The sequence below is a fragment of the Apis florea genome, unplaced genomic scaffold, assembly GCF_048593485.1.
Source record: "Apis florea isolate Af1SG1 unplaced genomic scaffold, ASM4859348v1 contig_3585_pilon, whole genome shotgun sequence".
NCBI classification, from domain to species: Eukaryota; Metazoa; Arthropoda; class Insecta; order Hymenoptera; family Apidae; genus Apis; species Apis florea.
The window spans coordinates 2,111,366-2,128,746 of record NW_028256788.1 but is presented as its reverse complement, the minus strand read 5'-3'; the positions used below and the strand labels follow the sequence as shown (position 1 = coordinate 2,128,746).

The 17,381-nt window shown below is 37.3% G+C and overlaps 1 non-coding gene across 1 annotated transcript; it reads right to left on the bottom strand.

Annotated features, from left to right (window-relative positions):
• Window positions 1-539: 539 nt before the first annotated feature.
• On the bottom strand, window positions 540-735 carry LOC116414528 (U2 spliceosomal RNA). Its single transcript, XR_004225074.2, has one exon. It is a non-coding gene; the product is annotated as a U2 spliceosomal RNA (small nuclear RNA).
• Window positions 736-17,381: the final 16,646 nt, after the last annotated feature.

Here is a 17,381-nt window from a genome sequence, read left to right as displayed (position 1 = left end):
ACAAATAATGAAAGAATGGAATAAGAATTGATCGATAAGGCCATCTCTTGAATAACAAAAATATCTATTCTCAAGCAGATTAAGAATTAAATGCCATCTCATGAGAGTTTTTAGAAAGATGTCTATCTTTTATTCATTTACCGTTAGATGGCAGATCAATGAATAAGAGCAGCTTAATTAGTTTTTATGTTCGTCGCAAGATGGTGCGTCAATGATCATTATTTTTTTCATAATTTTTGAAACTTCTTTAAGCACCTATTAAACGAAAAAAAATAATACGTATTCTTTCAAAAATCAAGAAATTTGACTTTTTCATATTATGTATTATTATTGTTAGTTAATATTATTATTAAGTAACTTTTTTTATTGATTTATTAAAATATCTTTAATAAATATAATAATTTTTTTTATCGTTAATTTCTACTCGAAGAATATGTATCCTAATTTTTTTTTATATAACGAATAAAATGAATTATATAAATAAATTTAGATTTTAATCTTATTATTTAAAAGAACTGTAAATTATTTTTCGAAATTAATTATGTTGAGCCAATCCTGACGGTAGTGCAATGCCAGGCCGACCCGCGACAGAGATGAAGCAAGCTCCAAAATACTCCGTCAATTTCAAAAAATCAGATTAATATTCTGACTCTCCATTGGAGAGTGTATCAGATATTAAGCTGATAAGAACAGATACTACACTTTGATCTTAGCCTCAATAGGCCGAGAAGCGATACCAATTCAAACTCAAATAGGAAATATAAGTTATACAAGGACGAATTTCACTTGCGGGAAAACGTATATTCATACATCCTCTAGCGGTGTATATGCGAATCATTTCAAGATTGAAGTGAGGGGTGAAACTAGTTCTTATTGTATAAGGGGTGCAATATCAGTATTATAATTATAACGGATATTTTACGATAACTAAAAATTAAATTAATAAATAAAAATTTATTATTTGAAAAGAAAATTGTATTAAAATTTTATTTCAAAACAAGTAAAATTGTTAAAATTAAAATATGCTTTTCACTGATTGATAATAATGGTCAAAAAATATTTGATGCGAGATCTTATTTGTTTATAACTTAATAAATAAGTCTCAACCAACATTTTCTTGTACCAATTTTTGTATTAAAACTTTTTAGAATCCTTCAAAGATAGGATTCCTTAAATAAATATATTAACATCTTGTATATCTTATTTATATGTAAATTGAAAATTTTTATATCGATGTTATACGATTTTAAATGAGCGATAGTTGTAAATATGCTGATACCAAATTTATCGATATTGCGTATCAAATAGACGATTTACTTTATAACCTTTAAAACTAAACGAATAATAGAAAAGACGATTTTATTCTTATCAGACGCAATTGTCGCTTGAGCGACAATCTTCCATCGAAAACTATCGATCGACTACGAGATAATCTGTAAAAATCGCTTAAAGAGAAGAGTTGCAAAGAAAGCGAGAAACAGTCCAGCCCTGCAAAGGAAAAGGCGAAAACTCACGTACAACGTGAACGAAAGGTGGGAGGCGTCGCATAAACCGTGACGCAAACGGCATCCAGTTCGGTTTGCAGGCCGCAACGAACGATCCGGCAGGCAACCAGTCGCGCTAAATAATCATAACTCAGAGAGACATTTGTAACGCCATGGTTCGTATTTATCGCTGTTGTTGGTCGGTTTGTTGCAGCAATAACGGTAATGGGCCAGCATGGACCGGCCGCTATCCCCCCTCCAACCCCCCTCGAAACCGCCTCGACGACCCTCGAATCCGCCGCCAACGCCGGCCACCCCTCGCCGAGAGCGATTTATCCTCGGGTAATTAGCGCGGGTAATAATTAATGCCGCCGCGCATTGTGCTAATTATCACCGGAGAACCTTTTAAGAAATGAAAGAACATTCGAAATAAAACAAAAGAGGCCGCGACAAGGGGGTGGCAAGAGGCCTGCAGGTGGAGGATACCGGGGTGGAGGGCGGTTCAAGGGATGGTTGGGGAACGGAAAGGTTGAGGAGGGAGGGAGTCAGATAAATAGGATAGGAGAATGATATTTACAATCCCGGGTAACGAGTCTCCGTAATAATAAGTGGTAACGAGAGAACGGGAGAGAGGAGCTGATGGAAACCGGTGGAACGTGTTGAGCATGCATCGAGGTGGTTGTAATAAAGATTTTCATACACGCGAGGAGGGATCACTTTCTTTTTTCTTCTTTGTTTTGAATTGTTATGGAAATTGTAATGGCGATGGAAATACCGATTAATCTCGAATATCGGCTGACCGCGATTAATGCTGGTTATTGTGAATACCGATTAACGCGTTTGCTACACTACTCTTTCACTCGAAACAGGGGGAAAATAGAATTTGAAAGGCTTGTTGTTCGGTTTAAATTATATCTCGAACGAGACATTTCATGAAATAAAACGTCTCGGATGTTCTCTCGCCTCGCCTGAGAATTAATTCAACCACCTATTCCCACAAATATTTCAAGGCTGGTTGAAGAAATCTCTCGCTCATCCTCCACATATCATCGTCGTCCCTAAAGTATCAGAGTGAGCCGGCCAGGCTCACATCTGCCGGACACCGACTCCAATCTACCCCCAGGTCGAACAAATAAAAAAGAAAACGCATCTTGATACAGCGATGAAGTGGGAAGGGGATGGAAGTAGGGGGATGGAGAACGGAGAAACGTAGCGAATGGTCGGAAGAGGTCGGGTCTACGGGATGTTTGCGCGCCTATATGTATATTCCAGGGCCGGGTAAGAGGCTGCTGGCATACGTACACCAGCCAGGTAGCGTATGGAACGTGAAATGTGTACGTGTGGCCCCATACAAACGACAGGCAACGGAGCCAAGCAGCTATCCATCAGGGTGCTTTTGTCGCCCTAATGAGAGCCTGAATTATTCAGCTTAGAAAACGCCCCTCTCTCCGAGGGCCTCTTCTTCTCCACCATCTCTTCCTCCTTCTCTCCGCCTCTTCTTGGGGACTACTCGCTCGAAAACTTGAGAGATACCACCACCACCACCACCACCACCTCCCCGTCCATATCGTAGGTGCGTAGGTTTAGGTGCGTTCTCAGAGCCACAGACCATTTGATGGAATTTGGCGCCAATTTCGGACCGAACGAGTTTAGAACATGTTTCGGCGAAGAAGAAAACAAGAAGGGAAGCATTTGATTTACCAAATTATTTATTTGATGAGGTGGTACTCGCGAACGAATGGATTTGTGGAAAAGAAGACGAGCAATTTTTAAAAGTTTCGATTGTTGTACAGCAAAGGGGCTCGATTTGACAAAAGTAGTGAATAATAAATCAAGCTGCGTTATTAAATCGAGCAAAAAAAAGGACAAACCAAGCCGTCGAAAATATTTATTAAATCCCTCTCATCAAAGATTCATGTTAAACAAAATAAAATAAACTCGTACGTAAAACCAAATGAATTTCTCGAGACTCGCCTCACACCACTTTCTACACCGGTCAATTCAAACAACCCCTACCACTTATTCCCACGAAATAGGGCAAAATTACGGTTACGCCTATTCAAGCGCGTATGTAAGCGCGTTGAATCGCGAAAAAAATTGAAAAAGCTTCAATTGAAAAGGCGAGTTTTCTTCTCAATTCCCCCTCCCACCCCCTCTCCCCCTGTTCCTCCCCCACACGATCGTTTCAGCATTTAGACTTTCGATCCCCGCCACTTTCGAAATCGTCCCTCTCAAAAGACGCGATTACAGCACACGCAAAAATGAAAAATTCACGGCCCATGAAGGGATGGCTCGGCGAGCAAGGTCGCATCCCTATTAAATCTAACGAAGAGATTTTTTTACCCTCCCTCCTCCCGGTCCAGCGAGCGCAGACCGGGCCTGTCTGTCAACTAATTTCACTCGGCGATTTTAAAATCATGGCCGGAGTGGAGGAAGGCCGATTCATCGTCCGTGCATCGTCCATGCCTTTTCAAAACTGGAACGTGCACCATAAATGCTTGAACGGCCCCAAGACGTCGCTTTACCTCGTACGAACGTATAAATACTGAGCCTTTGCCTTAGCGCGACCTCTTTCATATATAAGTCCTCCTACCGGGTGGTGTGCTGCACACGTTCCTTGCTGCCTATGCAAAGCTCATTTCCTCGGAGATAATTGCACTGTGATATCGCGAAACTCATCCTTTTTGTGTGCCACCGGGGGAGAAAGGACGGGATTGGAGGGGGAGGGTGTGTGGCACACTCGGGGCGAGGAAGCTCGGGTTTTATTAAAGTTCCTTGCACGTTGGATGCGCCCTTACTTTTATGCCGCCGTTTCAACGGCGAAAACTTGCCCCGTAAGTCGATAAACTTCGCGGTAACTAACCAGACATCCCAGATTTCCGCGTGGAGCGCTCGCGTCGAACTCGCGCCATGCTGGTTTTACGAGCCTTGGCTTATCGTGTCCTCGGGTATAAGGGAATAGTTTTTTTTTTTTTTTTTTTTTTTTTTGCGAACGGTGTGAATGTAAACATTTATCGTATATCGTACGATTGTACAATTTTGGAAGGAGCGGCAGTGTTTCGAACGAGTTTATTCATTTAGACGAAAATCGTTCGATATTAAACACTCGCCTCTTTCTATGGAAAGTGTTACGATTTCTCTTAATAAAGAAATCTCTTCGACAAACTCGATGCTTGAAGGTGTTCTCTTGAACGTGTTTATCCCGTTGATTAACAATTGTTTGCAGACTGCCGAGTCTACCTCTTAAGATTACTCGATTCCTCTTCTTTCTTTTTCTTTTTGCTCGATAAATAAAGTTTGCTTCTCTACTTTGTTTCATTTTTCAACTCGTGTTTTTAATTGATGTAACTCGATTGCGAAGCTATTTCCTCTCCCTCTCCCCTCCCCCGATTCAAAATAACATTTATCAGTCGAGGAAATTTCCAATGTGAATGTGTTTGGTTAAATTTTGTTATGCAATCGAAAAGATTATTTATTTTATAATTTAATCGTACACGATCGAAACGATTTCTACCCCCGTATATATAAATTAAATCCTACCTTCGTTTATTTTGTTAATTATCAATGATTTCCGCGAAAAAAACAAAAAAAAAAAAAAAAAAAAAAAAGGTTTTACAAATAAAACAGAATTTATATTTAATATTTTAATATTTTCCAAATTAAATTTCCTCCGATAATTTATTAATTCGTAACTCCGTTAATTAAAACGAGTAGAATAATTGTAAAATAATAAATATAAAAAAGAAATATCTTAATCGAAACAGCGACTAATTTTGTAAATGTACAACTTCTGAAGCAAATGAATTAACGCGTCGGGGAACATATGCGGCTCGTGGTTTTCAGGGGGTTTGCCCTTAAATAATTGCTCGGGGTTGCACGGATCAAATATTTAAAAACATACATTACGCGTTGTGCGCACACTCTCAAATAGAATTTTTCCCCGAAGCCATTCGTTAATCAATGAAACAAATTATCGCGTCTCCTCGATCGAAAATTGAAAAGAAAATTTCCCGACAGATAGTAAAATTATTCTTATCCCCACTTTTTTTATAGAAACGAGGAACAAAAACAATTCTAAACATTTGATTGACCGGTTGAATCAAACTTCCTCGACTCGATCCTTCTAAAAAAAGCGACGAAATCAAAATTCCAGATATTCCAAAAAATTTCCTCGAGTTTCGCCTCGAACGAGAACGACCTCTGTTCTTAAACCATCCTCGAAATCTTCCCCCCCTCTCCTCTCCAGCGCCACCAGCAGTGCAAGAAAATCGCGAGGCACCGGAGACACCGGAGAAATTTATCAAATTTCTGTCTCAAGCGTAACGATCCGGCGGAGGGTGGGATGCGAGAACAGACGTCGAAGGCGAGGGGGTGGTTGGGTGCGCGAAAGGCGGACGGGCCGCTACATCCGCAAAGCTATTATAACCGCTCGAGCGAATCTCTATTAAAACGTGTTTACACTGGCTTAGGGGTTGACTCAGGCCGCCCCTCCTGGTCCTTAGTTTCAGCCCAACTCCGCTCCTTCGTGCCATCCCTCGTGCAGAGACCTCGCCTATACATATATACGTGTTCCTACCGCCAATGTGTACACGGGGCCACACTCGCACACCCTCGTACACCCAGTAATGCCTATCTAATTGTCGCGTGTATGAATAGTGAATCCCGGAGCACTCGAGGCTATGAGCCGGATCCGAGCTAACATAAGGGGAGAGCCATATGAGCTAATCTATATTATGATAGCCCGAGCCGCGGGCTGCTCCACCCACCCTGTCCTCCATCCAAGGGTCCGCTTGTCGCGCGTGCTTCGCCGTGTGCCGCCTTCAAGAGCCTGTCCGTGAATCCGGCCCCGCTTTCCCACCCCAACGCCGCCTTTATCATTATCTAACCGCAGCGCCGAGCTCATCCTGACGAGGTTACTTCACCGCGCGTGGATTCGCGAATCTTCGTTCAAATATGCATGCTCGGGCCGTTCTACGATAAGTGATCGTTTTTAGCTGTCACCTCGTGAGCAGCGAGAAAGGTGGGGGAGATATTCGTCAAGGATTTTCTTTTTTTAGGTTAGGTAAACCTCGACTCGATGAACCACTTTGCTCGATGAGCTCGATCATCTCGAGCCGATGCGGAAGGATACGGGCGATATCCGTGAAGAATAGTTTAGGTTTTTATTGGTGAATCTTGTGAATCAATTTATTTCGATGAGTGCGATCGTTTTACTTATCGCATTTGTTGAGTCGAATGAATAGATATTTTTTTTTCTTTTTCTTTTTTAGGTTAAGTAAACGTAGGTTTGATCTATTTTGCTATTTGATAAGTAATCGTTTTGTTATTATCTCGTTGGTGTGGAAACGATGGAGGGATACTTGTTAGAAATAATCGTTCTTTTAGGTTATGGACGAAAGAACGATAAAGACGAAAGAATATTATTCATCAGGAATAATTTTGTTTCAATAGTTTTGCTATCATCTCGGATTTTTTTTTAGGTTGTGGATCAAGATAAAAACAATAGTTTTTCTTTTTCTTTTTTATCGCAATTCAATTCACTTTGCTCAATAAGTAATCGTTTTACTTATCACATTTGTTGATGTAGAAACGGTGGAAGAATATTCGTTGAGAATAGATTTTGTTTAAATTAGGTTAAATCTGGGCTTGATCTATTTTGCTTAATTTTTTTAGGTTATGGATCAAATTATAAAGACGAAAGGGTTTTTCATCGGGAATAGTTTCTCTTTTCTTTTTTTAGGTTAGGTTTACCGCAACTCAATCTACTTTGCTCAATAAACGATCGTTTTGCTAACATTTTGTTGAAGAGGGATATTCATCACGGGTAAGGTTTCTTTTTAAGTTAGCTTCGCTTTATTCTTTGCGGTGGATAATGAAATCGCAACTCTGACGCGTTTGAGGTTTCAAGTATGTATGTAAGTATGGAGCTGTGGTTTCAAGTTTGCAAGTAAAGGAGGTTACATGAAAGAGAGGAGGTTGCAGGGCTTTTAGTCACGGGGAGGAGTTTTTTTCAAGAGTCTTTTTCCGTCGTTTCTTTTGCTCGTTTTCTTTCTTTTTTTTTTTTTTTTTTGTTAAATATTATACGTAAGAAACGCGGTTGGGAAAGTGTGATATAAGTTTGTTTTGTCGCAAATACGATGAAAGATTTTTCGATCTTTGAACATAATTTATCGATGATTTTCGTAAAGTAAAATTAGCAAATGGAAAAAGTTCTAAAATCGATTATCACGAAGCAAAGAAGTAGAAAATTTCGTTTCAATACTTTATTTGCGTAATAAAAAATTAAATAATTGGTTCGAGTAATACGTGGAGCAACAATTGATCGAGACGAGAGGAATTAAATTAAAAACGATCCTCGGTTAAGCATTCCCTTAACATCCCCTTGTCTTTACATTCGACAAAGGGCCACGAAGTGTCGTAAGCTTCTGTTAATTTATCACGACGGAAGTCGAGGGTTGGAGTCGCCTCGTCGTAATATCACCCCTCCCATCCTTTTCTTGCTACCAAAGCGTCGTCTTCCCTCTTCCTTCCTTTACGCTTCCGGCCGATGCAACCGTTCTATTTTATATACAAAAGACCTAATAGTGGTAAACGTTCAAGGGACGCTCGCTAATGTTCCGACTGCTATTAAGGCGCGTACACAAGCGCGACACGTGGCCGGAGAAAGAATAGAGGCGTACAAGATGGAACGTTGCTGATACAACTGCGAAGGAGAAATATGTTATAAGATGAAAGGAATATGAAATATAGCCAGAAAGGTTTTCATCATTCCTTCGCGATATATATAAATTGCAAATCAAACATTCGAAAATTTATAATATTCACAATTCTATATTAAATTTCCTATATTTTCGATCCCATCGACTCGATACCAAAATCAATTCAAATGCCATCGGATTCGAAGGCAAATGGCACGTGACGCGTAGAAAGTTCGTTCTGCCAATGGTTAAGTTCAGCGTATCCAGGGGCGCGTAATCGGGTGGGCGTCGCGAAGGGAGGAAGTGTATGGCGGGATTTGGGAGCGTCGGGACGCCGGACATCGCAATCTCAACGTCCCGCCCAGCCCTCTTTCTTTTCGACTGCCACTCGACGTCTACCATTGTGATGGTAATATCCTACGGGGAGGGGAGGGTCAGATTTATCGCGTAGTCATTTCCAGAATTAGCTTTCCTTCTTCATTGTCTCTCTCCCTTTCCCTTACGCGTCGCGGCGATCTTCGAAATTCGAGATCCCTTATTTACATATAACGCAAACGAAACGCGTTGAAACGCGCGTTGAGGGATCGATATCCGGCGTTACGCGAGGACATTTCATCAACGACATCCACGCCAGATTTATTTTAATCGCCCGATTAATGTCGCGTAATGAGATTTGCGTTGAAAATGTAATCGGTACGAATCGAGCACGAGCGTGTTTAAACTGTGTTGAATTATTGCTCCTCGTTGCTTCAAGGTGTTAATGGAAATTGATCGAGTTGCCGTTCAAATAAATATATTGTTGTATCGAAATTTTCAAGCACTTTTTCTCAAGGATTTCAATCACGAAGAGAATGAAATAAAAGGAAATAAAGGAAGTGCATGCAAACGATCGATATCCGAACGAACTGTCTTCCAAAGTGGCATCCACGATTCTGATACACCTCTTGAAAATATCCACTTACCACCATCCCTCTGACAATCGTTCCAACAACATACCGGTTGCGAATCGTTGTGTAGGGAGGAGGCACGATAGACAGATACCGGAAGGCAGGAGGCGAGGTTGGGTTGAGGGCGCCATTACGTCCGGCCACCCTTCGGTCCTCCACTTACCCCTAACGACGTTCCGGGCAAATAAAAGTTGATTTCTCTTCCCTCCTCGGATCCTCGGCTCTTCCCCACACCATCCACAGCCATCCCTCTCCGTGTCTCGTCCCTCCATTTCACCGCTTTATCTCTTTACGTGCCTTCCGCCTCATCAGACCTCTCTCTCTCTCTCTATCTCTGTCCAACGACTCGTGCCAGTCGATACGAGAAATCTTCGTTTCTTACGATGATAGGGATTCCCTCCTTCCCATTGTTAATTGGGGGACGTCGAGGATGTCGATTTCATCCGGAAGAGAAACGCGATACGTGGAATTTTCCTCGTATCGTTTCCTTCATTCGATCTTCGAGCAAAAATTGATCTTTCCTTTTTCTTCGTTCATCGTCCGTTCGTAATGCAACGAATTATTAAATTTTTAGAAGAAGAGAGATGATAATTTTATCCTGATTGAGATAAATCTTCAAATGGATGGAATGGCGATATTTCGATCCTAAACGGTGATAATTTCCTTTGTACACGGTTCCTTGATCTCGGTGGTGGAGAGATCTTAATGATCACGCGGCACGTGTCACGCGGTGGGCGTTCAATGAATGTGACAAAGCTGTGTTGGGGGGATGTTGGGGACAGCATCGATACTTGGGGATGTTCTGTTATTCTGTTACGTAACACTTCGTTTGGAATTCGTACTTGTCGGAAGATTGCTTTTTGATTATCAGATCAATTTCTTCTATTCTTTCAAAATTCTCAACTTTGTGGCAGAAAATATGGTACGTCCGGTTAATGGATAAAAACCAATAATAAATGTTATAAGATATTAATATATCGAAATATCGATAAAAACGGTAATAAATATTAATAGATGATATAATGGAAAATTGAAAAGTGTGCGTTTTATAACTCGAATAATTCATGAATCATTATTCAAGAAATATACAAAGTTGCTCGTTCATCGATTGTAAATATATATATACAGATATAAAGAGCGAAAGAATTAAGAAAAATATATAATGGATACACGATTCCACGTTGATACGATTTTAATGTAAATCGAAAGGATACCGATGGAATTAAATCGCGCGGATTCAATAGAAATAGGGGAGCTCGGTTTACGAGTGAGCGAAGTTCGATAGCAAGAATCAAGCCTCGGTTGAATACATTGTTCAATGACGCAAAACTAAATCCACCGAGCGGAACCATCGATTTTATTCGCGCGTAAAGGTTTATTTCCAACGAAAACCGATGGACATAACGATTTAAAGAAGCATCATGATGAAAACGCCTAAACTTTATTATCCGTATACAGATATTCTATATGTCCTTAAATTGAATGGCTCGATAAAATGGAAATGTTAAATAACTTTTGACCTTAAGATTCAATTTATCGCATCGATAAAACCGAAAGTCGAATTTTTCAACATTTTTGAGAACAAAAGAATCATCGCGTTGGAACAAAATTTCAATCGTCCATGATCGAAAATCGTCTCCAACCCTCTCTCCGTATATTCATTTTCGACGTGGAAATTCGAGTCGAGCCATGGTGCGGCATGGAGCCACCTTCAATCGAGTTAATGCGATAAAAACGGCGCGGCATGCCGCTCTCGATTCAACGAGAAACGTTCTCCAACATTTTACCCTGCACGATCGAAGGGGATGGGCGGCACGTGGCTCGTTGCGGAGGGTGCCTAACAGAATTATAAATTCAGCAGCGGGCAGCGAGCACACCTGAGTCTATTTCGCGGCGCCCGAAATGCTAGATTTCCCACTCCTGCCGCGCCACCATTGTGTTTCGAGCGCGAGCTCGAACACGGCTAATTGCCATCCTAATAATTGTCACGGGCCGCATGCGGTGTCCATGCTCTCTTGCATCACTGTTTCCGCCTGTAAATGATGACCACGCGGCCCGCTATCCAATCTACGCTTATCGAACGAAACCGCATGATATCCGAAGATTTCTCGTGGATTCTGCCTTTGTGCGGGCACAAATCACCCCTCACGTTACATTACGCGTTGTCCAATGGTTTACTGGCCGCGCCAGTTTTCCAACGATCGGGCAGAGATCCCGAAAAGATGATCGATACCGTGCTTTGATATAATTGGTGCTTCATCTTTGAATCTGATGGTTTCAGTTCGAAACTCTTTTGCGCGAGAGAGTTGCGCAGATGAAAAGAATTTTCTCTGCTTTTACAGAAATGAAAAGGTTCATTTTTGAATAGTTGAAATAATTATTGTCTCTATGTCTTTTAAGCAAATTGTAAAATTGCTGTTGAATAATATAGTATGATAGTAATGTGTAACTTAAATGATAAAATTTATTTGGAGAATAATACAATATATTTTAAATACTGTTTGATATATAATATATAAGGTTAAAATAAATATATAAGGTTATTATATACAAATTATATAAAAAGTAAAATTGTCTTAAAAATTACAATATTGTTAGTTTTATTTATTAAAGAATCGTATATATTTTCATATTTCATTATATTAAATCATTAAATATTCTTAATAATGTTTATTCGTTCAGTTAACTTTGATTGAAATTAAAATTAAATTTAAATTGAATTTAAATTTTCGCGCTTATCGCGATTGTATTTCGCACGGATCGATAAAACGATATTAGCGTATCCTTCGATAATCGAAGATGTCAGTATATCCTTCTGTGGTTAAAGGTGTCAGTGATTGTGAATCATTTTTATCTTAAAGTGTCATAAATTTTAACGTAAGTATTGAAAAAAATTTGATATAAAGTTTGTGATACGTAATATTAATATATTCAGTTATTTTATTTGCTTTATAACTCTAATCTTTTAGGATAAAGAATCGATTGTTATCAGGATATTGGATTGCATATTGAATTGGATTATCATTCGTTTCTTTTTATTTCATCAATTTTGGGGTAAGTTAATACTTTTAATGATAATTTTCAATTGATTGTATGTATAATTTTATGAATCTTATTACTTGACAATGTATTTAATAAATATACAAATATTTATATTCCAAATGATACATAACCTCTAAATAATTATACATAGATATATACGTCTTATACGTACTTATATCTATTGAATTTGTGATATAGATTTATCAAAAAATATTAATAATAGTATACAATTATTGGAAAATAATTTTTAACAAATAATTTCCAATTTGTTCATACTATTCATATCAAGATTAACCGTATTATAGATAATTTATATGCATAATCCATAATTGATAAGATACTTATCATCATGTTATTGATAATATTATACATGTATTTAAAATATTATATCAAATTCATCAATTTTATATGTTGCATTCATTATTGATTTCTTTACAAATATTGATTTTAATAATGGTAGATTATTAAAAAGATTATTTTTCCAATTTATTAAGGATTAATAATAGATGAATTATTAATTTTTCTTATGGTTTGTATTTTATATGAATTCTTATATAAATATATTTTATATTATTATATTCTACTTAATTAATTTAAAAATGAAAAAATTTTTATTTCTAATTATGATTATATATTATTATTTAAGTTGCAGTCATAAATATTATTATATAAAGATATTAAAATTTCTTAATATTTTACTAATTAAAAGATAAAATGTGAGATGTTGAAATAAATTCAGGAAATTTTTAATTTTAATTAAATATTTTCTGATTTAATATTCTGACAATCTCCTAATTATAATTAAAATCTATATAATTTTATTAACTTGTGCAGCTGTTATATTAACCAGTATATATTTTATAATAAATAAACAACTTTATAATATTTATTTAAATTATACATAAATTATATTTTCTTCTTTAAATATTTTATAAGTTTTACATATTCCAACAAACTATTTTTGTCAATTTGTTTGTTTTTTCATTTCATTTTTCTGTTATTATTATTTCACAATATTCATCTATATATTCTTAGAAACTATAATTGTTAACTTGTTTGTCGTTTTTTGATTCCAATTTTTAAGAATACTATTATTATAATGTACTATAATATTCATCTATAATTTGAAATATTTTTCAATTTTTAACAATATTCCAACAATACATTCCAACAAATTATTGTTGTCAATCTGTTTATCTTTTCATTCCATTTTTGTATTATTATTATTTAACAATATTCATCTATATATTCTCAGAAACTAGAGTTGTTAATTTGTTTGTTGTTTTCATTTTTAACAATTTTTAACAATATTGTTACTATAATATATTACAATATGCATCTATAATTTAAAATATTTTTCAATTTTTAACAATACCAATGACTTACATTAATCTTTCTCTTCCCTAATATTTAATTCAATCAATAATCCAAGAAATTAAATTATATGTATATATATATTATATCATGTATCGAATCGATAGAGAAGTTATCAGCTTACCGTCACGTATGAAAATCCTCGATCATTATCGGCGAATCGAGATTGAACTGTGCCAATCCGAGCATGGAATATCCCAAACCGTCTAAATACGCACTATCCTCGAGTATCTCGCACGCGTCAGGTCGTATCCTTCGCTACGCTCGTATTATCGAGATTGGCCTCGCCTCCTTCTCTATTCTCTCACTCTCTCGAACGTCCTGACCGTTTCGTTCCCGTCTCGGCGTCTCTCTCCACCGCTCACGAGCCCCAATCACACCGGCAGCCGCTAAGTGCGATCCATTACGCGTAATGGAATGTGCCAATTATAACATTTGCTGAATAATTGGCGGACGCTTGGCTGCGCCTACCGATGCGGCAGGCCGACACACAGGATATAATACATATGTATACGTGTATGCTATTATACAGGGTGCTTCCGGTTTTAACGGCAAATCATTGATAGCATGAAACTAGATATAGAGAAAGGAGATGAGGGAACTTGAGTCTATGTTTGGAAATTATAGGTTAGGATTCGCGCGCGTTAAACGAAGTGAGATGGAGATAGACTAAGATAGCTCTGACTCCATCATATTTCCGTTTCATTCTGTATCTGTCTCTGTCTCTCTATTGCTTTATTTAATACAATCTTAAATTGTTCGTAACTTAATAAATAATTCTTATCCGACATTTTTGTATAGGAACTTTTGTGTTCGTTTTGGCCTCTCAACAATCGATTCTCTAAAAATGTTTATGAATTAATATCTCGGGTATTTATATAGTTACAGATTGTAATTTATAGTTTCGATTACGTGTTTCACATTGTTTTATAATGGATGAGGGTGAAATTGGCTTTCAAATTTATTGATCATTTGAATATTAGTATTCTTGTAGTAAAGTTTTTAAATAGCATTAGATAGTTAATGAAGTTTAATATTGGTTGAGTAATTGGTTGAGTTAATTAGTTAGGCAGAAATATTTATTAGATAGAGAGATAGTTCTTATATGAAAAATATAACGTGGAAAATACATAGAGTAAATTAGATTCTCTGTTCAAATGTCATATTTGTGTTAACTTTTGTTTCCTATATTTTAAATTAAAATAAAATTATATATATATGGCAATATTGATTTCCATATATGATTCGTGTTCGTTAAATGCAGTCAAATTGCAAATTGGCCAGTTGTATTTGTTGAAAAAATATAACGAACCTTTTTTTTTTTTCGAGTTATTAATTTTTTAACTCACTCCAACTAGGTAAATGGAGCGTTAGCGTTTTGCTATAGAACTTCGTGTAATATTTGACATATAGGGTGTTTTGTAACAAATGTATTTATTTTATAAAGTATTACAAGACTCAAAAATTTAATTAGTTTATAGTAAAATATGATTTAAATTTATTAAAAGTATTGAAAAACGAACATTTTCCAACGCATTCTTATCATTTAATCTATTACATGTTCTATTTTATATCAATGGAGAAGAGTACAAAATTGATTTCAACCAATTTAGACGATAGAGCATTGCAGACAAACGTTTCTTCGTACATCCTATGAAAAATAACTTTCACTTGTAACGTTCCACGTATTATGGAACACCCTGTATAGTGTTTCGAGGCAGGGGGATGCGTAAAAACGTTCGCTGACGTGTACGCAAACTATAACCGAGTTACGCAGCCTGCATTTTTCCATCAGCTATCCGGCGCTGATCAAAGTGCTCCGCGCACCCGTATAAAACGGTAGTAATACGTCAAGTATAAAATGTTGTTTACGGAATGAGTTATCCGGCAGAGTTTAAATCAAAACTTATGAAAGGCTTTACTTCGATTTTGTTACGCGCCAGCGCTTTTTATTTCGTCATTTTTGTTACAACGCGAAATACACGTTGTGTCGGTATCGATGAAATAAAAATGACCGTGCAAGATTAAAAAGCGATAATATCTTGTATGGCGTTTGTTATTTGAAGCTTGATAAAACGTAGAACAAAAAATTTTTGTTGAGTAACGAAATAGAATTTTATTTAAATTTTAACCAAAAAAAAAACAGAAAAAGATCGTGGACTACCTAAAAATGAATATTTTTTAAATCCACAATAAATATCAATTTTCTCTATAACTATAAGAGAAATAATTATGATCGATTAAATCTAACTAATAAATCTAAAACTACATCGTTGCATATTTCGATATTTGCGTAATATTTATTAATTATACGACGATAGATAATGATCTTCGCAAGAATGTTTAACTCCCCTTTCATTCCCCCTAAAAAAAAAAAAAAACAAAAAGAAATCAACAATCAAAGAAAAAAAACAGGAAGGAAAGAAAAATAAATCTATCGTCACCGTTCTTTTTTTTTTTTTTTTTTCCCCCCGAAACATTCGAATTCCATTCCAGTGAAATAAACGATACCCGAATTTCTCGTCGTGGCATTAAACGAGACGCTAAAACGGATCCTGAAAGACTCGATTAACGAGCGAACCGCACGCTGAAAGCTTAACCACGGCGAATCCTTTTTCGTCCTCCACCGCGATCAAAGTGTAACGAGCTTCGAATATATCGGTAGGGGTAGCGTTTCGGCGACCGACCAAGCTTCCCCTGTACACGCGTATTAAGAAATAAAAAAAAAAAAAAAAAAAGGAAAGCGAGAGGTGGAGAGGGGTCGAAGAGGGCAAAGGAAAAACGAAGGAAAAAAAAATTGGAGGGGAGGGGGGAGGAAAAAAGGGTATTTGAACGGAAAGAAGAAAAGGGGAAAAAAAAAAGGATAAAAATATCCGGTCGAGTCGAGTCTGCATACAGTATTGGTAAATCAGGTTATACGCGAGGCAGCATTTTAGCATCGGTGTATGATTGGCGGCGATTCGCGATGATCAAAGTGTAGAATGTCGGTGACACTGGTGGATGGTTTCGAGGCGGGGATAGAAAGGGGTGAGGGAGGAGGAGGTCTCGTTGAAAACCACGTTAGTGCGCGTGTTTTCGCGCGATCCAATCCGCGGCAAATTAACCAACCGAGGAAAACCTTGTTACCTTCGAGCCAGTGGCGCTGGCTTCATCCAGTTCCGTTTCCGCTTCCTCGGGATAAAGGGTGTGCCAGTGCTACCGTGGCCACGTGCCTAAAAAAAAAAAAAAAAATATGGGGGAGGGGAAAACCAGACTGTGCAATGCGATTTTACGGACGAACATTTTGGTCCTTCTTTTTTCTCTCCTTTTTTTTTTTTTTTCCTTCCCTTCAGAATCTTGATCACGGCACGATCGTAGATATTATATTTATTTTTTCTCCTTCTTTTATACGCGATATTAACGAGAAAATATTTTTCGCAATCGTAATAACGCGACTATATATTCGAATAATTAAATTACTTGAATTTTTAATCGTTTTCTTAACACGTTGTTTTGTAATTTTATCTCTTGTATGTGTCTCTTTTGTGATAATAAGACGAAAGGAACGGGTAAGATAATATAAGATAGATAAATTGAAAGTGCAACGTGTATCCACGAAGATGTTCTCCATGTCTTCGCGCAAACTTAGGAACTTCGAGCGTGCACCGAAATACATCGATTCGATGTCCCAATAAGAAGAAGAAGAAGAAGAAGAAGGAGGAGGAGGAGGAGAAGGAGAAGAGGCGGGAAGTGGATTTGAAAATTGAAAATCATTGCGGCCCGTGATCCCCTTAGCTCCGCCAGACAACCACGATAAATTCTGCTACACCCTCTGCCGTAGCTTTACTCTTTATAAG